General features: G+C 46.6%; 2 long non-coding RNA genes across 4 annotated transcripts; both read left to right on the top strand.

Annotated features, from left to right (window-relative positions):
• Window positions 1-1,260: 1,260 nt before the first annotated feature.
• Window positions 1,261-5,215, top strand: LOC124660505. 2 transcript variants are annotated; one of them, XR_006989898.1, is made up of 4 exons: window positions 1,261-2,151; window positions 3,028-3,190; window positions 3,291-3,580; window positions 4,487-5,215. It is a non-coding gene; the product is annotated as an uncharacterized LOC124660505 (long non-coding RNA). The 2 variants fall into 2 exon arrangements; XR_006989897.1 differs by having other exon boundaries at window positions 3,291-4,548; window positions 4,635-5,215.
• An 877-nt stretch (window positions 5,216-6,092) lies between these two features.
• On the top strand, window positions 6,093-10,958 carry LOC124660504. 2 transcript variants are annotated; one of them, XR_006989896.1, is made up of 4 exons: window positions 6,093-7,084; window positions 7,297-9,746; window positions 9,830-9,953; window positions 10,374-10,958. It is a non-coding gene; the product is annotated as an uncharacterized LOC124660504 (long non-coding RNA). The 2 variants fall into 2 exon arrangements; XR_006989895.1 differs by having other exon boundaries at window positions 6,093-9,746.
• Window positions 10,959-24,971: the final 14,013 nt, after the last annotated feature.

Here is a 24,971-nt window from a genome sequence, read left to right as displayed (position 1 = left end):
TGTGATTGCTTTATTTATAAAGCGAACAGAAAGCCTATTTTGAAAAATTGGCTATTTGAGCTGACTCATTGCGCTAATTATATCTTTATTCGATCCGTATCTATTGAATTTCTATAATTACATATCATTCTAAAAAACTGATGTTGAAGCAGATTCAAGACAGGACTTATCCGCAATCATGGTGGTCGTCACGAAAGGGCCATCAGAATCTAATCGTGAAAGTTTGAATCACGCGCCTAATGTGCTGGCTTTTGTTTTCGCGTCTAGATGAGCATTTCTGAAGCTAAGTCCAACTCGCCAAGGCAACACGGCCAATACAATTTTGCAAGAAGAATAGTGATTTGTTTACGATGAGGCGGCCTTCTACGCATACTACTGTAGTTTATTGGCTCATCTCCATCTTAGTTCTGATTGCGGTTCATCAATCAAGAAGAATTTGGTGCTGCTGCTCCTGCACCGCGGGCGTCTGCAATGCAATGCGAGCAATGATGACGTTTTGCATTATTTAGGGTATGATTCTTTACGGAAGAGGACATCGAAGGAATTTTCGTCCACGGAGGATGGACATGATTGTGATAAGTGACGAAGCCTCGAAGGATCTACAGTCAAACAACCAGCGGTGGCTCAGACTGTTTCTAGCGCACTCAATAAATAATATATAATATAACTACTATATTAAAGGTGAACAAACTTCTTTTTTCACAGAGTTTTGAAATCCTGCGGTTCTTTTACCGTGTACACGTTTGGTGGTGTGTAGAAATTTTTGTGGTCTCTTTCCTTTATTCTGTAGTGGGTCTTCTTTTAGCCTGGGTGGACGTAGCAGTTTCGTTTCTATGGCCCGCTGTGATATTAATTGAGCTAGCCACGTAAGTGCAGTTGTTAAGCGGTTAGAGAAAGTTTGACACACACGTATTCTCTCTCCCGAAATTTCTCATCTTTCCTTTTCTCTATCTTATCTCCTCGCCGAGTATTACCAGGTCGGTCTCCACCTCCACCGTATTCCAATCTCCTGAGCTCCTCCATGCCCATGGCCAACATCGGTGTCGTCGACCTCACCGCCGACCTCATCCGTCTCCACGTTCGCTACTCCTGCCTCGCCGCCGGCCAGCCCGCCCGGACGACCCGCCGCACGGTGTCACCGTGCTCTCCGAGCTCGGGGGCGACCTCCTGGCGACGATCTTCCCCTCCCTCCCGTCCCACGCCCGCGACGTGCCGCCTCCAGGCGCGCGAGGCCACGCTCTATGGCTAGGCGGGCACGTGCGCGCTCGACGCCAAGGGACCTCGACACCCTCGGCCTCCCCCTCCTCCGCCCGGACTTCATCGTTTGCAACTTCTTCAACGTGTTCGACGAGAACCCCTCGGTATTCGCGGGCCTCTTCGTCAAGAAAGCCAGCCTCGGCTTGCTGGAGCGCTCCACCGTCGCGCGCAGCATCGTCATCGTGGACATCGTCCCGGCGCGACGGTGGTCGCTCCACGACAAATACTGCACCGACTTCGACAGCTCGCTCACCTCCCCCAAGCTGGCAGAGCGCTGCCGCAAACGGCGGTCAACGTCGACACCACCACATCTTCCCCGGCCCGCTCAACGCGTCCGCCACCGGTCGCAGGACCGACGCGACTGAGAACAGCGACACGCCAGACATTTGCGAAGTGGACAGAACGGCATCTGCATATGAAGAGGAGATCATTCTGGAGGTGGAGTGCAGGGGCCTGGACCACGCGGACGCTCTGGGCCTGATCACGATCGGCAACTGGCTACGGTGCAACTGGCTGCTGGTGGCGATACAGAGGCTGCGGCACCCGCACCCGGAGCACGGCCGCGGGCAGCAGCTGGTGTGACTGTACGGGCCGTGCGTCAAGTTCGAGCGAGGGGCCTCGCCGGCATTCAACGTGTACGACTGGAAGGGGGAGAGGGTGGCGCCACTACTGCAAGTCTGCAACTGCGGTGGCTCCCTTCGTGCAGCGCACCAGGATGAGAGGGCGCGGAATAGGGGTACTAGGCCAGGCCTGCACTCGCTATTGCTTCTTTTGAAAGACGAGATTTATTCTATTTGGTGGCTGCAAATTGTCTCCTGCAAGGAACATTGATCCGGGCGCGGATCCGAGATGCACATTGCAGGACCAGATAAGCACCGTCGCTTCAGCCTTCAGGTAATTATACTCGACCGTACTGATTGTGCTTAAGTGACTCATGGTTGGGTTTGCAGTTTTGCACAGGAGCGATTCAAGCGATGTAAATCATAATATTGTACTTTCGGTGATAATAGTTGGGTCACTTGAAGTGTACTAGAGCAGATAATTTAGTCCCTGAGCCCGTTCAAAAAAAAAAAAATCGTGAGCCCACATCAAGAAGAAGACTATCCTTTGCCCCATAAGAAAAATAGTACAAATGTCACACACCAGTCAAACTTTAGGAGGTTTTGGCAAGAAAGCAGTTAACTTTATATTGCAACGGCTTTGCAGCTGTTGAATCAGGGTATCTGAAATTGCTTCGACTTTTTCTGCACGAGAGTATAATCTGTTGGTGGTACTCATCATGAATAATTATACTCCTCCAGATAAATGTTAAGACATGGGCATCATCAGACTAATCATCATGAGGTCGTAGGTAGGATTGACAAGCAAATCTAAGGAGGCACACACAATAAAAATAATCGCCTTTGTTATTGCCAGCATTTCCGCACTGCCATTTCTTTTAGCACTTGTTAGATTTTTTGTCAAAAGTAGGTAGCGTCAGTATACAGTAAAATTAACACATGAGTAACTTGATATTCCATCAAGTGTATGTACTAATGTACCTGGACAAAAATGGTAAACTGCTATCTATGAATGTTATTTTCACTTGCATGACTACAGGATCCCAGAGTGGGGGTTCACGCAGCAACTCCTGCTGCTGCATTGCTTGGTACCGGCCAAAGCTGTTTCCTCTATTTGCTAAATAATATTCAGAATTTTAGCTTCCATATGACAGTGATATACTCCACTGAAACATCTCAGCTAACTGAATCATGCTTTCTTTTTTTGTAGATGCCAAATGTTTGATCCGGTCCATAATTTGTGACTATTTTCCAATGCATGGTGCACCATATTGTGCGTGTTCCTCCTTGGGGCGACATAGAGAGGATTCTCCAACCAGTTGAGCAGCACCTTCATCGATCTGTGCGATGCTATAGTTGAGATAGAATTGTTGGTACGTCTGATTGCCTCCTTCCATCTCGAAAATCCTATACGTTGGAAATATCTATTGTTGTTATATATGTTGCCCTGCATCACTTCTTTTGTTATCCCAGATGTCGAAGTTTGCTAAGCTAAGCTTTAGATGGGAAAGGCGGTATTTGGAATAACCTCAATATTACCTGCTGGGCTATTGGATCAATATAGTCAACGAGTCTCAGAAAATATATCATCAACGATATGCGAGACAAGGCGATAGTTGCGGCTCCGTGTTGTAGTTCGAATAACCTCATTAGTATCTTCTGAGCTATTGGATCAATATCATCGACGAGAGTCTCTCAGGAAAAATATCATCAACAAGAGGCAAGGCAAACTGTTGTTGCTCCGTGCTGCTCGGTTCTCTAAGGTATCCACAAATTGTTGATGACAAAATAATTAGAAATCGTTGACTTCCACTAAAAGAGAAGGTGAATACTACATATGATTGATTTAGGATTAATTATTAGGTATGTTTTATTTCCTTTCCCTGCAGTATCGAATGAGCCTGGTATGTTGAGTATAACTTTTCCTAAGCTCTCGAATGATATTTACCAAGAGCTGATTGTTTGAGCACTGTCACATTTATTTACTTTACCAACATGGAGAATATTTCTACTTCATAGAGTGGTGCTTTTTATTTCATTAAGAAAAAACGCATATGGGGGAACCTTATTTTCTTCATTGTGATTTGCAATGAAGCACTACATGTTTAAATCTCCCTCGGTACTTTAGTTAGGCCCTTAATGCTACAAGGTGATCAATTTTCACTTAAAATTATGAAGCGATGTCCATATAATAGAGAAAGATAGATTTACACCGTAGGGGCTTCCCGTACGGTGAGGTGGTAAAAAATACAAAAATATGTACATCTACACATGATAAGAGAGTTATTCGTTTTCTAACCGGTTCTTAATTTAAGCTGCAGGTTTATTTGGGAACTGTATTGTCTTTTAGATTATTTTAAATGATGACAACTTGTTGCTTTTTTGCTCTATCTCTTTCATAAGTACATGTCTTTGGTAGATCAAAATTCAAGTTCTTGCTATTTTTTCTTCATCACTTCCGCCAGTACCCGACTTCATTCTGTTATCCCTGGCATTGGAATAAAAAGTTCATTTCATACAGTAAACTTCAAAGAAAATTGGACGTAAAAGTATATCACATACAATGATGGGATAGTTATGGATTAATACACAATATATCTTTTGTTCTGCTTTTGTTGTTTTCCCCTTTATTTCTACACTTGCGAGCACTCCTTTCTTGCATGTTGCAGAGTTGTTGTGCACAGTTGCAAGCGGGAGCTCATTCAAAAATACTGTGCTTCTGTTAAAAAAGGTCTGCTCCCCATCTCTTATTTCTCTCTATGCGTAGTGATTTTCTCTGTTCTTCATTGAATGGTCATGGTTTTGGTATGTTTGCAGGACGGTTTCCTGATTAACTATCAATTCCCTTTGTTTATCATTTGTTCATTCGTGACCTTGGTTTTAGGATTAGTGATCTTTCTCGGGCTTCTCCGTTTCAGCTGGACATCTTTTTATGGTTGTTTTGTTGTTGTGTGGGGTTACGAAAGGCCAAATAGTACTTTACTGATAATGGCGATATGTGGCATACGATATATCTATCGAGCTTGGACATTATGTGATACATGCCAACTGATGACCCCTGAATATTGTATATGAACTGGCGATTTGTCCATTTTCGATATAAGGTGATACATGCCAAGAGTTAATATTGGGAATGCCTGATATGTTCTTTAAATTTGTGGTGTGGTTGCTCGCGAGATTGGTCATCTCCTCCAGACGGTAATCCTACTACTAAGTGTGTGTTCAGTCGCATGTTTATGATATAGAAACTAAGTTAGATCATAGAGTGAATATATTCAATAGACATGATGATAAAGAGGAGGCGGCTGACATGAATGGGCGGTTGTTGCCTCGGAGTCACCCTTGGCGGAGACAGAGGAGCCGGATCCTCTTGAATGTGACAGTTGAGAGGGAGGAATCAGATCAGAATCTCTATATATGTGGCTAGGTCACCATTTTTCTGTGTATAATTTTGTACAAAGAAAATTGTGTGGTCTAGGTCATCCTTCTTCTGTGTATTTTTTGCTTATACTAGATCTTTTTGTGACAAAGATAGCTGGTCTATGGTTTATCTTCGCAGCTAGCTCAAGCTCAGATATAGTGTGTACTCAACAGTAAAGCTCACATATAGTATGTACTCAACATTGTATGTACAAATGTCGAACTATGTAATGAGTTAATGTTGTTTGATCATCCATTGCCGAAAGTGTGGTACCATCATACTACGAGTGAGTTCATGTTGCTTGATCACTTGCAGCTGAATGTGCGATATAGGTAATTGGTTAATTATCCATTTTTCTACATGTTATACAGCTATGGGATTTATCACTTTTTGATTTGCCTTGCCAGATTTGTGTTATATCCAACCCAACTACTGACTATAGGTTTCTAAGGTGACATGCTTCCGTGTTGCTTTGCCTAAAACAAGCTAGAGTCGATACCCAATGCAAACTAGCACACTATTACATGACAATAATGTCACCCCTTCTTACGGGCGCGGCGTGCCGCCGCGCCATACCTTGCTAGTACTATACTTGTCCGTGAACAGCCTTGATTTTTCTCAGAATTTTGACATCTTTTTCAGATTAACAGCAAGCTGACACGTGTGTTCATTGGTGGTTAATTCCTGCATTGTTTTGTGTGTGTGCAGTTTCGGTGCTTCTTAGAAATTTTGAGGGAGGCTGAAAGTTGTATTTCCTTGGAACAACTTCGTCGTGGGTAGAATTCACATGTGCATGTAACCTTGATCAAAACAGGACATCCGTCAAAGCGGTGAGGCTGCATCGGGCTCTGAGCAGACCGGCCACCATGTCCAGCGCCGCTGTCTCCTCTTTCTCCGTTTCCCCGTTGCGACGGTGCTCGGCCACCATCTGGCCTCCCTGGTGTGGTGGTTTGGTGCTGCTGCCCGTCGCCTCCCGCTTGTCCTTTTCTTCCCCAATTTCTCGCCTCTCCCTTGCACGGTGGCACTCCATCCTCTCTCCCCAAACCTTCCGGTAGCACACAATCTGGACGGACGGCTCCCCCACCAAATCCTCGCTCCCACCCCCGCGGAGGCCGCCCCCTCTTCTCCCTCCTTTGACCGCCGGGGTACCTACCGATGTAGTCGCGCGGCAGACCCTCCTTTTCCTCCCGATGCGGTTGGTGGCGCGGAGGAGGACCTGGGCGGCCTCTTTTCCCTCCCAAGGCGGCACGGATTTGGGACGAGCCAACGCGGCCGGTGATCCATCAGGAGCACCTGAGCGGCCTCTTCTCCCTCCCAAGGCGGACAGGCGGCGCTGCTTGGGCGACGATGTAGAGGCGGCCGGGAACGGCGGCCGGGGCTTGACCGAAAAGCTTCTGGTGAGGTGCAGCATGTGTGGTCGCCTTGACAGCCGGGAGCATACGAGAGTACTAGCGCCAGTGGAGAACATCAGGGGAGGAGCGGCGGATTTAGGTGGAGCAGGCCGGGAAGAGCTGCTGGCGAGGTGCGGCCGATGTGGTCGCGGTTGTCCGTGTCGAGCTGCGGCCGCCGCGGGAGCAGAGGGGAGTACTGGCACCGGAGAGTAGCAACAGTGGAGGAGCGACGCCGATGAGGCGGCTGCGATTAGAGGCGGAGCACGCTCTGCATCGGCAACTGATGGAACTGCGATGCCGCGGGGATTGGGGACTCGAAGTGCGACATGGATATCGCAAGTATTGAGGACTCGAAGTGCGACATGTAGCGGCGGTCGTCGGGGTGGCCGGGACAAATTCTTCCTCGCCCAGGCTCTCCCTGACCGAGCTCCTCGGCGTCCGGTGGCTGTAACGTGGTGGGTCAGTTTCTGTTCTGGTGTCGCGGCCGTCACCGAGGTGTGGGCCTCTTGACGACCAGCAGTGTTGCCTGCTCCGCATCTTGGAGTGCGGCGTTGCTGGAAGCCTCCCCGCCGCCACCTGGAAGACGACCAGGGCGTTTATACACTTTTTATGAACAGATTGAAAATTATATCAGGATTTTGATTTTGTTTTGGTTACTGCTCTACAGGAGTTTCGAAACTGGTTGAATCCTTGGGCGATGGAGGCCGTGCGATGCACATGGCCACACTTGAGATCAGGTTGCTAGCCGCAGATGGCCGAGGAGGCAGATAGGGAGTTAGCAAGTAGCAGGAAGAACCATGACAAGCTGCAGGGCGGAGCCCTTCCTGATGAAGGTTTTTGATGCACTAGCGTTATGAAGTTCTGAATTTTGGTTTGGCGTGCTTTCTTCAATGGTACTCTGTAGTAAGTAGAGTAGCATGTTAGAACAGAAAAACTACATCAATTATTACTTCTTCAATGCATTGCATTTTCTTTTCTTAATCGTATATGCTTTTTAATATTCTGACTCTTACCAATATATGGTTTAGGGTTTTAGATTGCAACATGGTGAAGGAGCATACGTGGATCACCCGATTCACCTACATATGGCTTTAGTAGGCAACCATTTAATATCTGTGGTAACATAGCTTTTTATATAGATTTTTGTATTAATGGGGTTTAGGTAGACTTTTTTCATAGAAGGGTAAACTGAAATCTTAACATCTTTTAACATATGTGGTAGCATAGCCTTTTTTTGTCTAGATTTGTAGAATGATATAACTGAAATCTAAGCTGATCATATGTATTCAAAGGCCAGTAAAGAGTATTCTGCACCGTCTTTTTCGTTTATCTTGAATTTTCGTCTTGCTCTGAAATACGCGAAAATCTATTCATAAAGTATTTTATCTTCTTGGTCATGTCATCATGTGTAGTAATATTTACATTTGGGTGCAAGGAAGTATTATCAGTGTTTACCATCTGTTTTTGGCCTCATTGACGCTACTCAATACTGACCAGGCTAATTAAATAGACAAGCACAAATATCATTAACCTCAATGTTACTCTATGAAATAAAACTTAATATTGTAACCCAGCTTCTGAATTGTCCATCTGTACTGTTGTGGTGCCTTCTAGCGTTAGATGTGTGATTTAATCTGCTCATATTTCTAACATAGTTTTTTTTCATGTCGCGAAATTCTCAAGTCCGGTATCTAAGCAACAGAGGGTGTAATGACCATTCTCGTGAGATGGTCGAACTTCTTATTAACACTTTCATGGTAGGCTACACCAGAAGAACCCATTGTAGAACTACTGTTCTCTAGAAATTTCCTTTTCTATAAAATATTGATTCTGTATCAGTGATAATAGAAGGAATTCATTCATATCACGTGTAATCTATTATTTTTTGTGTCTTATAATTTTAAGAGTAGTTTGTGTGGATTAGGTATCGTTTAATTGTTTTAATACTGGTGTTCCTTTTGACATCCAAGTATTTTGTGACATCTCTCCAAATCAACTTGCTACTGGACAATCTTATTGATCTCAGCTTACAGTATTTTTCAAGGCTGTTCAATTCTGTACTGAGACTATTGCAGAAACCAGTTCCGCTATATAGTATAATCCTTGCCATTTTTTGTTTTACATTCTTCACTGTTTATTTTTTCATGATTATTATTACTCTAATACCAACTCGAGTGCCTTCATACAATTGAGCTGAATGTGACTAATAACTTATGGATTCAGCCTGACGCCTCTTTGTTTTGTCCATCAAGTCCACCTACCTGAAGGTAGCCCTTCTCTACCACATACCACAGGTGCATTAGTAGATGTGTTTGATATAGAAAACCCTATTTGTTCACAATCTGAAGAAATGCTCGCATGGGCTAATCTCTTTTTTCAACTAAAGCTTCTGGGTCATAATATATATGTATTTGTCTACTATGGTGTTCTTGGAGATACAGTCTGAGGTCCAAAGATGCAAGCTGGCCATTTTTGTTAGAAACCTGGTCAGATGATACATTGACATGCCTTGCCGATAACAAGTGTTGTTTACAGGATGTTGTAAGAAAAAGAATGGCATCTCCAAATAATACTAAATAACTCACAGTAGAGATGAAAGATCTTCGTAAGGTTCATCATGTCAGTCTGGTATGCCATTTTACAGTTCTCATAGGATACCTAATCTAGATTATATCTCAAAACTCCTGTTGTTTCTTATTTATTTGGTGACCAGTGTTTTGTTAAATGTGTGTGTAGTTTTATTTTTTGCGGAAACAAAATGTGTGTGTAGTTGATTGGCTATGCAGGAAGGATGACTTGTTCCTGTTTTATGGGTACTCCGAAAAGTTACATCTAAAAACCATCTTCATGATCCTCAAAGCAAAAGTGTTCTATGGCCAAGAATTCGCTCCTTTGTATCAGTATCTTGATGGTGTTTTTTTTTCTGTTTTGAGGAAGAGAGAACTTCATTTCATATGATATGAAAATTCTTGAAATCATCTGGTACAAAAGACTGACACTGTTTCTTTGTACAGGAGCTTGGTGTAACCAGGAACTAACCAAACTATTGATTGTTGCATAAAGAGCTACCACATGTGCGACACGAATTAACTCTCTCTTCACCTTGGTGACCTTCAGGTCCGAGCAGTAAATCAACAACTCTTTAATTTCATTGATTAAAGCACAAAGTTCAGATTTGTCTCTTCCTTTGGCATTCACAGACTGGACAACGGCTGCACAATCACTCTCAAAATTAAATGGGCCATGGCACCAGGAGCAGCAAGGTCGAGGCCCTCCCTGAGAGCATTCAGTTCAGCTTTCCTAGCATTCAGGCAATTAGCAAAGGTGCGTCTAGCTGAGAAGATCACGCTGCAGTCAATTTTCTTGCCATTGCACCGAGGCTGGCTTCCCGCAGAAAAGTAGGATGTCTCTGATACTGGACATATATTCTAAGTATGCCTACAGTTTCAGTGTGCTTCCCTGTTCTACAAGACATATGAATCTTTTAGTTTAAGATTATCTTTAGTATTTCCCTATCCTACAAGCAACTCTGATGTGAAGAATTATAAATTTAGTATCAGTTGTTGGCCTCACTGGCAGTACTTCAACACTGAAGAGGGCAGTTAAAATGCTGCCAATGCTTGAATTATTGGCTTCACGAAAAATTGTTAGGAAATATGCAAGTACAAATATCAGTAAGAGATCTCTTTATTGTTTATCACATAAAACTTAACAGTGCAGCCTCACTTCTGAACTATTTTGCAGCAACATCGCCTGAGGTGTAGAGTCAGTTCGGGTCATAGAGAGGCCAGCAGGAGATCTTCTCAGCTTTGTGGAGGTAGCCCACATAGGGGCATCATTGAGCAGGCTAGCGGCGACCACCATTGCTCAAATGCTCCTTCCAGGGATGCTCAGCATCCTCCCAACAGAATAACAAATCCACAACTCCAACAATGAGGAGTGAAGAAGAAAATCAATACACTGATGCTCCCTTCGGCGATGAAGCAGACTCCACACCCTCCATCGATTTCTTCAGCAAAGGCCTACAACTCATCATACTTTCCTCCGTCCATGGGGACAATGCCGCCGAGCACTGATGAGTCAAACACCAAGCAACATCAGCACTACCAGTCATACCATCCTACTATGCAATTTCCTCCAGACATGTATCACCAAAAACATGTTGTGCTTTAGGTGAAGTAGAACCTGATGTCTTCTACATATCACACATGTAAGATGATGCCATTAACTATGTAGTAAGATGTAATTATGTCTTAGTGCTTATCCAAGGCAATCCCATGAACTATGTAATTAAGTCTAATTATATATCACCGCTACTGTCCATCATTGCTCAACAACATTTTCACAAATCATTTACAACCATTGATATACCTCACGGCGCGGCGTGCCGCCGCGCCATACCTTGCTAGTTTAGTATACGCGCGTACATACGTGTACACAGTCAAGCAACATAAAGGAGTTCTTAGTTTTCTTTTCAAAAACGTAAGGTAAAAGTTTTGCCTCTAACATTGATTATATTTGCGAGAAAGATCTGATGATATTAAAATAAAGTCTAGAAAGATAGAGCCAGAACAAAGAGAAATTACAACTTAGTCCAACTGGATCCTGATGTGGTCGGCCACGAACAAGACGTGCCGCCGGTGCGCCGCCGCTACTCCCCCACTTCAGCCTTGGATCGGTAAGAGTCCCTCTATGGACGGGAAGTCGACGAACCTCAACTCTGAGGAGCCTCCGTCACCATCGCCTTGCCAAACATCAACATCACCTTGAGTTGTTCAAACGCACGGATCCACCGCTCCTTGGACTCAGTGAGGAAAGGGTATACACAAAAACTCCAGAGAGCTGATAGCATGCACCAGGCGGCATATCAGCGATGGATCTCCGCAGAGCACCGCCACTGACTAGGACACCCTCCGCCTCAAAATGCCAAACCGACTGGGCCAACGTCTCCTCAACGCCGCCGACAGGAAACCTACTCAAGCCTACACTATGTACTCGACGAGATCCGGGATTCCCCCACCCTCCGACCGCCGGAGGGAGAATCGCCGCCGACGAGGTGGTTTGATCGTGCAGTTTCAGAAAGATGCCTCTCCGACACTATAGCGGGGGAGAGAGGGTCCAAGGTCGCCACTAACATTAATTAAGAAGAGAGGGTCCAAGGCCACAAGCACTACCACACGGACGAGTCTGACGAGGACACCAACAGCTGACACTGTTAGAGTGCTTTTTCTTCGCAACGAAGATGCTCCAGAACGGCGGCCCTGCCGCGTTGACCGCGCCCACCTCGACGGCCAGCTGGACCGACCATGAATGTCCTCGCGGGTTTGTGGGGGGCGGCGCTACGGTGGAGGTTGTGCGGCGGCTAGGTTTTGTGTGGAGGAGGTGATGATGCAGCCGAGCGCGCGCCCTCTTTATATACGCTGGAGGAAGCCGAGGGGCGCGGCACGCTTGGCAACAACATTAATTTCATTGGCAGCGGTGGGTGGCGGCCACTCGGCACGCGAAGCATCGCCACTAATGTGGCGCAGACTGCCGAAGCGATGCCTCGTCGCCAGTACTGAGACGCTTGAGAAGACGCATTGACCTATGTCACTGCCAGGCAGGCCCGTGAGAGAAGTGAGCGGTCATGCGGCGCGACCGCTCAGCATCCGCCGAGACGCGTCCGAGACGCATATTTGGGCCACATTTACGTCTCTGCGGGCAGCCTAGTCACTATGTGTCGGGCCGTTGGAGATGCCTAAACACTCAAGCAATTTATACCAAAAGACTTATAGTAGAGTTTCAATATTGATGCAATCAGCACAATTTTTTGGCTTCCTGCGCCCAAGCTTAGCTTGAGGTATCACTTAAGCTATCACCATACCATAATTTTGGTTCGTCCTGCGCTACTATTCCCGTCGGCTTGCATCGCTCTTCTCTACTACGGGCGTGTTTGGTTGCCTGGGCCAAAAACCTGCATGCATGCGCCAGCGAGATGGGAGGCATTGCGCGTTGCGAACGGCCATGGGCCACTTTTTTGGCGGGTCGTTTGGTAGCATGTGCGTCCTTTTGCGCGCCGGAGAAGGAACCCATGCCCCGTCGTTTGGTTGCCCGTTTCCAGCCCATCTTGCACGCAGGAAAACGGGAATCTGTTGTTTGGTTGCTCAAATCACAAGTTCATATCCTTACCACAATTCAAATAGGGTGAGATTACCATGCCATGGCATCCTACATACGATCAAAGACCACTCAGAAGAAGAAGATCCTGACGATCAGCACGGTGAGGAAGGCGATGATGTAATCTTTCACCCGGCTGGGACGTACCTCTGGCGGTGCTCCTTGTAGAGCATGTACTTCTTCCGGCGGCAGCTGTGCTAATGGCACTGCCTCATCGATGGCATGATCTTCCTGTAGCTCCTCTTTCAGGAAGCTGAGGTACTCTTGTTGTGCCTCCTCCAATGTTGCATATCCTCGGTAGCTGTTGTTGGAGTAGCCATTGACCTGATCTTGACAGACTCTCCATGAGCTGTAGATTCCTCGAACCCGCCCGCGAAACACCACATACCACTAGCATGGCAAAAGAAGAAGTTAGCAATCACGACAATGAAGCAATTCAGAAGTGAGCAATAGAACAAGACAAGTGTTGACAGCAAATCTGAAACTAACAGGGGCATGCATATCATTCCAAAATTCATTCAGAAGTTCATCCTACACTACCGTGGTGTCGTCCTACCACCACAACAAAAGTGGGTGTCTCATCCTAACACCGCAAAGTTCACCATCACCTGGGGGTTAGTATATACCACCTCATCATACTTACAAAAGGGGGCCAAATGTTTTTCATCCTAGCTATTGCCAGAATATACATCATCATCAGCATCATCATCATCACCATCTCCATGCATGCAACCCTGATCCACCCCCTCAAGGGCACCACTACACCTTGTCGTGGTACTTGCCAAGGTAGTTCCTCAGCCAGAGGACAAGGTGTGGCTCGATCATGCCGATGAAGCTGGAAAACTGGGCCTTGTGGTCGATGAGGTGGCTGAGGGCGACTATGAGATCATCCTCGGTGAAGCCAAGCATGTCCATGACCGCATTGTACAGGTCAGGGTGCATGTCCGTGGGCTTGTTCGCCCCGTTGGCTGTGCGACCTCCTTCACAGCAACAGTCATGCTTGTGAAGGCCACCAGCTCGTCGTCCGCGAAGGCACCTCTCTTCCTCTTGCCGGCGGTCGGCTTGTCAGGCGCATCGACGGGCTTGTCAGCATCGAGGTTGACCGTGTCAGACTCCTGGGTGTCAGCATCCTCAGGTGCAGGAGGTGGTGCAGGCGAGCCCAGGGGCTCACTGGATCCTATGGTGTACTTGCCGATGGCGAGGCCGAAGGTGAAGATGGTGTGCATCTCGTCGTAGTTGGCGACGGGCACATTCAGGAACTCCGCATCCTTTGGGTGATCCTACGATACGAAGGGACAATCATGTTAGTTATGCTCGTGGCTGATCAAGAAAGTTAGTGACGAAAACTGAGTTAGTGAGGTGCTGTAAGGGTACATTGCCCCTATGTGTGGTTTTGGTAATTAATGACAACCCCTATGGACTAATGTTTTCATTGAGTTTATATGAAGGAATATTCCATAGGTACTACTTGTATTCCATGTGTTGGATTCAAGTATGGATACCATGAAGATAAAGATACACCGTGTGTATTGGCATCAAGATCATCGGTATGAAGATATATATATGATATGATCAAGAAGAAGAAATGAAGATGGAGTTCTTATGGGAACTCAATATTAGCCATGCTCTATCTTATGAGAGTATGAGAAGGTACAAGATTGAGTTGGGCAAGTTCAAGATGAGCATCTCAAGTGGATCACATGCTTGAAGCTTGCCATCCATTTGGTGATAGTGGACATGTGAAGATGTGCATCAATGGAGCTTTCCCATCATAGTGTATGGGGGAGTATTTGTGAGTCTTCACGAAGCAACATTGATCAAGTGAGGCATTCCGGCTTGTGTAAAGCTTGAAGAGTTATCATCAAGATCAAGCGGGGTGCGCAAGGCAAAGGTATGGCCTTGCTAGGTTTTCCTTTTACCGGTCTCAAGGTGGATGTTGGGAGACCGGATTATAGGATAAATAGCCGCACTATCAAGAGGGGCTTTCGGTTGGGTAACTTGATCGCATCGTCTTAGGGAGCTCAATCCTTTGCATACTTTGCATATCCCTATTGCTTCTTGGTGTTTCTCTGTGTGAGGTTCTTGAGCTTGTTGCTAGCTTTACAACAAGCCCAAGTTCATCGAAAACGGAATCCGCATGCATCTTCTATTGCGTTTTCGAGTTTGGACGTCTTTACCGTTTCCTGACGGTGGGAGACTCCCTCTCTAAAATCATCTAAAAATGTTATGTGAGGAGTCTCCATATTTCCAACAAAATCATCTAAAATCATCTATTGTTGGGGTTCTATTCGTCGTTATCTTTCCAACAAAATTGGTTTCATGTCAATCGGAGTTCGGGAGCATTAGTTATTAAAGAAATAGGAAAGATGAGAAAAGAATAAAAAGAAAAAGGGAAAAAGGGGTGGGAGCCGGCCGGTCGACCGGCCCAGCAACCGGCCCACCCGGTCCGCGACCGGGTCCGGCGCTGGTGCCATCCGGGCCGCCTCCCGGGGCCTTTTGGCCCAAGTCCGGTCGCGAGGCCCGGTCCGTGACCGGCCTGCCCGGCGCTGCCCCGGTCCGACCGGCTTCCCAACCGGGCCGCCTCACCGCCGCGCGGCCCACCCGCGGCCTGCAACCCCCGCGTCGCCCGGCTTCCTGCCGCCCGCGCGGCCGCTGCTCAGCCCGGTTGCTCGGGCCGGTCCGACCGGGCTGCCGACCGGCCTGTCCGGCTGCCGCTCCGGTCGGCCGGCTCAGTGACCGGCCGGGGCGTTTTCCTGCCCATTTTGCTGCCCGTTTTTCTGTCTTTTTCCCCCAACAGTTATTTTTCCACTTGGGCTATAAATACCTTTCTTCCACCTTGAGCCTAAGTAGTTCTTCCCATTCTCTCTCCTCCATTGCTACTATTTGAAGAACTTGCTCTTCCCCTTGAATCCTCCAACCATTCTTGCTCATATTTGAGGATTTGAGAGAGGGGATCTAGATCTACACTTCCACCAAACCGTTTCTTCTCTAAGTGAGGGAATCTCTTGGGATCTAGATCTTGGAGTCTTTGGTTGACTTTCCCCCTTGTTCTTCCTCTCCAATCTCATCCTAGCATTCGTTGCTTTGGTGGGATTTGAGTGTGAAGGACTTGAACACCTCCGGTGTTCTTGCTTTGCATCATTGCATAGTGTTGAGCTCTCCACCACGATTTGTTCGAGTGAGAGACCGTGAGCTTGTTACTCTTGGAGGGTGACCTCCTAGTTGGCTTGGTGATTGGTGCTCCGGTGATCTCTTCAAGAAGATTGTGAAGAGGCCCGGGCTTCTCCTTCGTGGAGCTTGTGAAGTGGTTGTGGAGCTTGCCATCTCCGGAGCGGAGGAAAAGCTAACCATAAGGAAAGGGCCATTATCCTTCGTGGGTGTGGTTCGGAGAATAGGGTGAGCCTTCGTAGCGCGGGAATCCTTCGTGGGACCTCCACTCCTCCAAACGTGACGTACCTTGTTGCAAAGCAAGGGAACACGGGAATACATCCTCGTCTCCGCGTGCCTCGGTTATTTCTATACCCGAGCTCTCTTTCCTTGTGATAGCCATCGTGCTTGAAGTACATATATCTTGCTATCACTTGTGCTACATATATCTTGTGCCTATTTTGCTTAGCTCTAGTTGCTATTGTTACACTTAGTTGAGCTTAGCATATTTAGGGTTTGTGCTTGTAAACTAAACGATAGTTTAATTCCGCATTCTTACAAGACAAATCCGCAAGAGTTTGTAATTGCCTATTCACCCCCCCCTCTAGGCGACATCTCGATCTTTCAGGTGCTCACCGCGACGTGCCCGCAGTAGTGCTCACCCTCAAGGACGATGCATTTGGTGTCCTCGCACCACTGAGCACCGCTTAGATCGCGGAGCCTGCTAATGGTGAGCCACCTCTGCCTCCACTTCCTCAGGTGGTTGTACACCTGAGTGGAGCAGACAGTCACACCACAGTGGTCAGCTAGGCCCTTCGCAACAATATTGAGATGGACTTTCTTGAAGCCTTTGTCAGTTCTCACTCCGCTCTGGATCAAGCCGCACATCTTCTCCAACACGAAGCTGGACATGAATGGAAGCCATTTCATGGTGGCATTCCTTTCCTGCCCGGTCTTCAAGGCCCTCTCCACTTCCCTGCGGTTCTTGTTCTTCTTAGAGGTGGCCAGCCTAGCCGCCACCTCTGCCGCTACCTGAGCCACCAGGTCAGACACATGCAGAGGGGTGACCTTGGACTCATACGTGGGCTACGAATCGGGAACTTGGGAGGGGATCTGAGAGTCCCTAACGCAGATAAGCGTTTGGCTAAACTCATCGCAGAAAAAGTCCTACACACATCTTAGTACAACCTAAATCAGACAAGCAGTTCATTGCAACTGTGAATAGCACAAACCCTTGCAAGATCATGGCAGGTGAGAACATTTTGGACTAACCCCTGCTACAAAAAAAACCCTAGGCAAGATCATGGCAGTAGCATACGAAAATGTCGAATCCTAGCTAGATCATGATAGCTCACTACAATCCGAACTAACCCCTGCTACAAGACCAAACCCTAGGGAAGATCTGACAACTCCTAACCTAGATCTAAACATCACCGTGGTACGGGGATAAGGGATGGCTTACAGTCATGGCCAGAGGTGAAGATGCGCTGGACCGGGAGGTAGCCCAGATGTACTCGCCGCCGCCGCTGCAACCGTGGCCGACCGGAGATGCGTGCGCCTCTTACCTGCTTGCCGACGGGAGGAGGAGCTCAAAATTGGGGGGGGGGGCAGTGAGGAGGGGGTGGAATCCTTCCCGCCCCCCTAGCTTTTCGCTTTTCGCCGATGCGCGCCGCAGCTCCCGCCATCTCCATTCTCGTCTCTGCCCGTGCGCCAAAGATTCCACTTTGCATCAGCGGGCGTGGAGATTTGCCTGCACCGCTGGAAACTGCCGAACCGGTCGTTCCTCCAGGGCCTGGCCCGGCACTGCTTTGAGAAGCGGTTCCTGCAACAACGCGGCTCGGTCCAGGCAACCAAACGGGCCGAAAATTGCTGACCTGATGCGAGCCAATGGGGGTGCAGCCTACCAAACGCGCCCTACGTGGTTTCGTCCCAGGTGAGAAGTAGGGTGGCCAGCTGTGGACTCCATGTTGTTGCAGTGGCAAAAAAAAAAGGACCTGATCACTTTTATTTTTATTCTTTTAGGGTCCTTTATGTTAAATGTTAGGATTATGATGTAATTTTAGTTCTTTGTGGGTAATGTTTACAATTTGTACCTCACCGACGATGAATTTAATGCATCACTAGGCCCTTGTAGAACTTTCCCTTGTTCAAGTATAAAGATAGACTAACAACTTTAACCAGCTTTCGTTTTGTTGACTAACTGACACGGAATAAGTTTAGCTCGTCGCAATTTAGCTACCACAAACTAATCCGAGGAAATTATCCTGCAGGGTGAGTGACATGCCATAGGCTGCTACTTTAGTCGACCTTTTGATTTTCACATCTGGAGTTAGATGACTTTGATTGCCCATCGCGGCCAATCTTCTCTTAATTTTTTTTGAGTGCCTAATACTTTGTGTGTCACTAGATCGAGAAAATTTCTAGAACAATTCGTGATGACATATCCAAAATCCACTTTAGAAATTGAACTCCTCGGTAATTTGACATACCTTGAAATTTTTTCATTCAACGCCTCCATGCTTCTTGCATCAATATGTTTGGTTAGAAAACGGCCCTACTTTATCGATAAACAAACGAAAGCACACTACAACGAGCTAAAGTACACCAAGTCGAAGAATCATAAACAAAAATACTAATTCCAAATATTTGTGATAAAAAAATTCAATGCTACATCAAAGTATTTCAAAACTCAAAACAGTCCTCTTTTTTTGGCAATCGTCTCCTTTTATTATTATCCAGACAAAGTACCACAAAAGATGCCGGGCATGAAGGCCCAAAAGGCCTATACTTTTTCTGAACATAAAAGGCCCATGGGTTGACAGACCCAAAACGTCTGTGTATCTCTATGGTTTTGTTTGCTTTCTCTAAGATTGTCTGTTCATCGTTCTCAACTTTCTTTTTACAAACATTTTTTTAAAAAAACTTTTTCTTACAGAAGGCTGAAATAGATAGAGATATTACTGGAATAAGAATGGTGTCGTCATGATCATCATTATGCTTTTTCCACCTAGAAGTTGTCGCGTTTTCGTCTCCACCTTTTGGAGACAAGCATCAAGGCATCACCGCACCGCACCAAGGATTTACTTAATTAGTATGCAGCGCAAGCAAAATTCGCAGGTACCATCTACAGTCTTGTATATGCTATCCTTGTGTATGCTATCCTGCCTATCCATCACACTGATCAAGGTACCTGCCATATGATATTTGTCTTTACTGCGACTATTGCAATAAGAAGCATCAAGGCCGAGTGTATCTGTCATCCAGATGCCCATGACTTTTTTCCATCATGTTAAACTTTCTTGCTGTTCAAAAAAAAAAAAACTTTCTTCAAGCCGTGCGTTTCCTGCAAACAGTACAGTAGGAAACGGAGTTCTGTTCTTCTTCAGGCTGCATGCATGGTATCCTCTGTACTCTGTAGTTCATCCTCTGGTAATGCTGCTAATGCCACTAGTCAGGAATCAACGCACAAAAGCGAGGTGCTAACTTTCTTATGATCAATGAAATCTTAGCAGCTCTACTGTTAACTTCCAACAAAATGGCGAGCTGTCAATGTATTTTAGAGTCTAGTCTGCAACTGCCAAGTTTGTATGGACAACTGATTTCGTATTGAGTTGGGTGTAACAATGTACTTCCGCCGTCCATAAAATAATATTGGAGATTTGTCTAAATTCATATGTATCTATACACTAAGGAGTGTCTAGATACATATAAATTTAGACAAACTTGCGACGTACTTTTATGAACACAGGTATTAGACTATTAGCACGTTCCTGGTTCTGATTTCTGTCATAGTACATGCTATTCCAAGCCACTAAAGAAGCATAATGATTAGAAAACCTTTAGGAACTATGTGGCCAAATTCACGTGCGTGTACATAATCTGGACCACAAATTCTCTGGAGAATCTGTTCCCAGATCTCACGGCTCACTATATTTATCTGTGCATCTCTCTGGCTGGACAAAGCGCAAAAATGTATTAGAAGGAATTAGATACGTAAAGACAAAGTAGTTTAGTTGAAGCTGATACTACTTCAGTCATGCAGTTCAGAAGTGGGGCAGTCAAAAAGCAGCAAATTATCAATTAGACATGTGGTCACCAAGAAGTTTGTACACATTCTAACTTTGGTCATGCCGAGTAGATCAGATGTCACTCATGCATGACCGCGAGCAAGGCCTTTTGCACTTTCATATGGTCTCCACGGAATTCAGCTCACCCGAGGGAGGCATCATTCGGCGGTGGCTACTGACAGCAATGCACTAGCAATGGAGATTTGAGAAATTCAACTCTCTTTGATGAAGGCAGAGAGAAAGGGAGAGTTGTTTTCTTGGGATGGGTGAGTCATATTCGAGGTATAAAGTTGCAACGTCCCTCTCTTTTGGAATGATTTGCTCGATCCTCCTTCCGAGGAAGACTATTCAGTCCCCATGTTTTAGAATTCATCTCTATTCGGCGCGGTGGTTGGAAAGCAGCAGAAAGACTAGGAAGTCAAGGTTCACGAATGTTGGTAGCATAGCTTGTTTGCTCCATAATCAACATGTACATTCCAAAAGAGAGGAGCAAGATTTGACGAAAGGAAAAAAGAGATTCTGAACTCCATAATCAACATGTACCACGTTATATTCCCCCAAGATTAAGTTGGAAGTTGGAATATGTGGTTATGGATTTAGACAATAGGAAACTGAAATCACAGAGAAATGCTAGTTGTTCTTTTTTTTTTTTCTGAAAGAAGAGAAAAATGGTAGTAGTAGGGTGAGAACTATCCTGGCTAGTGCCTTTCTGACTACAACTGGGATCAGAGAACATTTGGTGAATACGTCTGGCATTCTATGCTGAGGGCTGAGGCCATGCTCTGAATCTTGATCAAAATTCAGACATACGAAGAGAACAGCTTGTCAGGAGAAAGCATACAGCCCACTTGTGAGTCTCACGAAAATCTCTATCAGTGAAATGTGTGGCAGTGGCATCGTGTCACCAATGCCCACACCTGTTTGTTGGTGAATTTTCCTAGTGCTGCATGACGAGCTAAGTAGCATTAGTAGCTACCAGATGACGGCTCTACTTGGCACGAGAGGGCACGGGAGAAGAAATTGGGCATCCTTTTCTCTCGGATCGCCAGCTCCTCCCCCTCTGAAGCCTGAAGATCCTCTCCCATCGTAAAGAACGACTTCAGGTGGCACGAGAGGTCGGGTTATCCAGGTTTATGCGACGAAGAAGTGCTCATGATTACACACTTACACATGCTTCCTGCCTGCTTCTAGATAGTGTGCACTACAACGGCAATGGCCAAGTTGAGACTCATTTCTACTTACTTTGGACACATCTGAACTGAACATTGGCCATTGGGGGTGGAGCAACAAGTTCTGACGGTATTCCTAAAACTAGGACGCCCCCGTGCATGAGCATGATTCAGGTCCTGACATCTCGACGGCGACTTGACTCAACTGGAAGTTGGACGTATGCGCTTCACGGGAGTCGGATCAGCGAAGCACATTCATGCATGCCTTGCTGAAAACCGCACGCCGTTGCTCTGATGTCTGTACCCCATAACTCTGCAGTGTCCTCTTGTGGGGGTATGTGCAGGGAGAAGGGACCAAGATCCAATATCGCAGCAGCCATGGCTGCATCTACGTGACTGCGTGCGCTACAGTTCGGTCGAATGCCGACACGCGCGCGCCATCTTCGTGGCTGATTATCCAGGTTGCATAAACTAGATTGGGAACTTGGGATTCACTTCTGTTGAGTTCACCACGCGGTAAAAGCGAAAGCCTGATGGAGGCGAATCCGCCATCGATGGTGACGTGCTGCACAGGCTACGCCTTCCTCTGTAAACGACTTCCCCAGAAGCGGGCGCCGAGCTCGATCGCGCGCGATAGGCATGGACGACGCACCGGTGGCGTTGGCGTTGGCGTGGCGGCCGGTGGGCAGTGGTGCCGACGTGCATAATATGGTGGTGCCTGTCGGCCGTGGGGTTGCGCTGTGCCATCTGAATCCAATACGGCCACCTTTGCGGCTGGCCCCTGAGGCCTCAACCAACATGTCGAATTGCCGATGTAGTCCGGCCTCGCATGGTTTTCTCTACGTGTGAAATTTGGCCAGTGAAAGCCACCGGAAATTTGATTGGAGCCTATTCATACAATTTGATTGATTGCTAACATTTCCATTTTGATACGGTGGGAGAAACGAAAGTCTATCCATTTGGTAGGCTGTTTTAAGTTAGGAAGAAACTGAATATGCTATTTGGTTAGAGCATGTCTAGCAGTGCCTATAAAAGGCTGAAACCCGTAAAATAACCGCCACGATACGAGTTTTCGGTCCATCCGCGACGTTTTTCAGTACCCGTAAACGAGCAGAATTGTACAGAAAATTAACGGGCCGGACGAAATCCCCTCGCAGACCTATACTACTACGTGCTGGCAACCCAAACTGAACGACGACCTAGACCTATACGCGCGGTAGGGAGCGCGGAAGTTTTAGCTTCCCAATTCCTTTTCAGTCAACCCACTGCCACTTCCGCCCGCCACCGCCGTCGCGGAAATCTAGATCCGTCCTCCTCCACCGCCCGCTGAGCACAACCGAGGTATGCCTTGCCGCCCGCCGTACCTCGCCGCCTCCCGCCGCACCTCGCCCGAAACTTCGCCATCGTCGCTGCACTCCGACGCCCGCCGAGCCGAGACGGTGAGTTCCTCCCCCTTTGTTCTTTGATTTCGCCGCCGCCCGCCGCTGGACAAGTTCTGTTTCGTGCTTCGCGGTCGTAAATGAGCGAGGAGTCGACCATGAAGGATTTGGTCGATTCGTCAATCGATTGGTCTCTCCTGATGAAAGCAGATTGCACACCATTGGGGAACCCCATGAGGAAGGTATGATGAGCACAACAGCAAGTTTCTCTCAGTAAGAAACCAAGGTTTAATCGACCAGTAGGACAAAGGCGTGACTTCTGAATGTGTTGCTAGCTGACTATTGGCAGGGCGCACTACCGGCGTCAGCAACAACGTGGAACCTGCAACAACACAACCAAAATACTTTGCCCCAACTTATAGTGAGGTTGTCAATCTCACTAGTTTCGGTAAACACAAGAGATTAAATGTATCGAGTGGAAGGATATGTTTACAGTAAATAAAGATAACAGAGCTTATAGTAAGTAAACAGAGCAGGATTGCAGTGGTTGAATTTATTAGTGTAAAGGAAATGACCGGGGTCCACAGTTCTCTAGAGGTGTCTCTCCATAAAGATAAATAACATGCTGGGTGAACAAATTAGTGTAAAGGACACGGAGACGATGCTGCTCATCCTCGCCACTAAAGAGCTCAAAGGCCGCGCCAAGCTGCTAGATCAAAGGACCGGGTCGACGATGGGTCGCCTTTGCATCCCGCGCAACCGCGCCCTCGGCCACACGAGCCTGGTTATTTTGGCGAAGTACCGACCTATCCTCCCCCTCTTCCGTAGAAGATATCGAATGCGTAGGAGTTTGTTTGAGACAATTGTGAAATATTGAGAGACGAACTTGAACTATTTCAAGCAACGCCGAAACGCGGCCGACACCAAGGGATTTAGTGCACATCAAAAGATCTTAGCTGCCATGCGTGTTCTCGCCTACGGCATCCCTGCCGACTATACCGACAAGTACCTTCACATTGGCCAATCTACAACCACGGAGGTTGTGCGTAAGTTTGCTAGGATGGTGATCCGGTTGTGTGATGAGACATACCTTCGAGCTCCTAACGAGCAAGATACAAAGAGACTCATGGAGATGGATGAAAAGAGAGGTTGGCCGGGTATGCTAGGTAGCCTTGGTTATATGCATTGGACATGGAAAAATTTCCCAAAGGCATGGCACGAGATGTACTGTGGAAAAAGCCATGATCCTACCATTGTGCTTGAGGCCGTGGGATCATATGATTTGTGGATTTGACATGCTTTTTTGGGATTGCCGGGAACACTCAATGACATCAACGTGCTGCATAGATCTCCTTTGTTTGCAAGACTAGTTAGGGGTGATGCTCTAACTTGCAACTACAAAGTCATGAACAATGAGTACACCATGAGTTATTATCTAACCCATGGCATTTATCCTGAGTGGGCAACTCTAGTGAAATCCATTAAAGAAAATCCAAATGGAGACCCATTGACAAAAAATGCATGCTTTACCAAGGCCCAAGAGGCATCCCGCAAGGATATTGAGAGAGCTTTTGGTGTGTTGCAAGTCCAGTTTGCCATTCTTCGGGGTCCTGCTTGTTTTTGGGACAAAGAAACCCTTGTTGGCATCATGACATGTTGTGTGATTTTTCACAACATGATCGTCGAGGATGAAAGAGAGTTAAATTTGCCATGTTTTTATGACAATGTTCGCACCCTAGTGCACCCCGAGAGGAACCCCGATCGGCTTGAAGCTTTCTTTGAAACACATCGCCAGATTGAGAATGAGCAGATTCATCATCAACTCAAGAATGATCCGATCGACCACTAGTGGATGCTGGATGGCCTATGCCAATGATGTTCCTTTGTTTCCTATTCTGTATGTGTGAGACGAACCATTCATTATTTATTTGCCCGTGGAACATTTAATTATTCAGTTCGAACAATTGTTGTAATTTATTTGTGAGAAAAATTATTGTAATAAAGTATGAAAATTATTGTGTGTGTGAAACTTTAATTTTATTTGATCTTTAGATGCATATTGTGTGTGAAATTTCATAGAAACTGCCTAAAACCCTGTTTTTACGGGTTGAAAAGTCGCGGTGCACAGTAGTACCCGTAATATTCTATTTTACGGGTTGGGTTTACGGGTACTTCTGTGCGCCGCGACTTTTCAGGATGTAAAAACCGTTTTCAGTGCCTTGTACTTGTGTTTTACGGGTTGGCTTTTTACAGTCACTGCTAGACATGCTCTTAGAGCATTTCCACCGGCGAGTCTCAAATCATAGCCGGCAACATTTTGGGATTCTTGTGAGAGAAATTGCTCACACCGGCGCTCCCAATAGAAATCCACGTCATCTCGAGCCCAATACAAGCACTGGTAAACCCCAAAAGGAACCTTATAGG

The sequence above is a fragment of the Lolium rigidum genome, chromosome 6 (genome assembly GCF_022539505.1).
Source record: "Lolium rigidum isolate FL_2022 chromosome 6, APGP_CSIRO_Lrig_0.1, whole genome shotgun sequence".
In the NCBI taxonomy this organism is placed as follows: domain Eukaryota; kingdom Viridiplantae; phylum Streptophyta; class Magnoliopsida; order Poales; family Poaceae; genus Lolium; species Lolium rigidum.
Note: the sequence above shows the minus strand (reverse complement) of the source record. Positions and strands in the feature narration are given on the sequence as shown.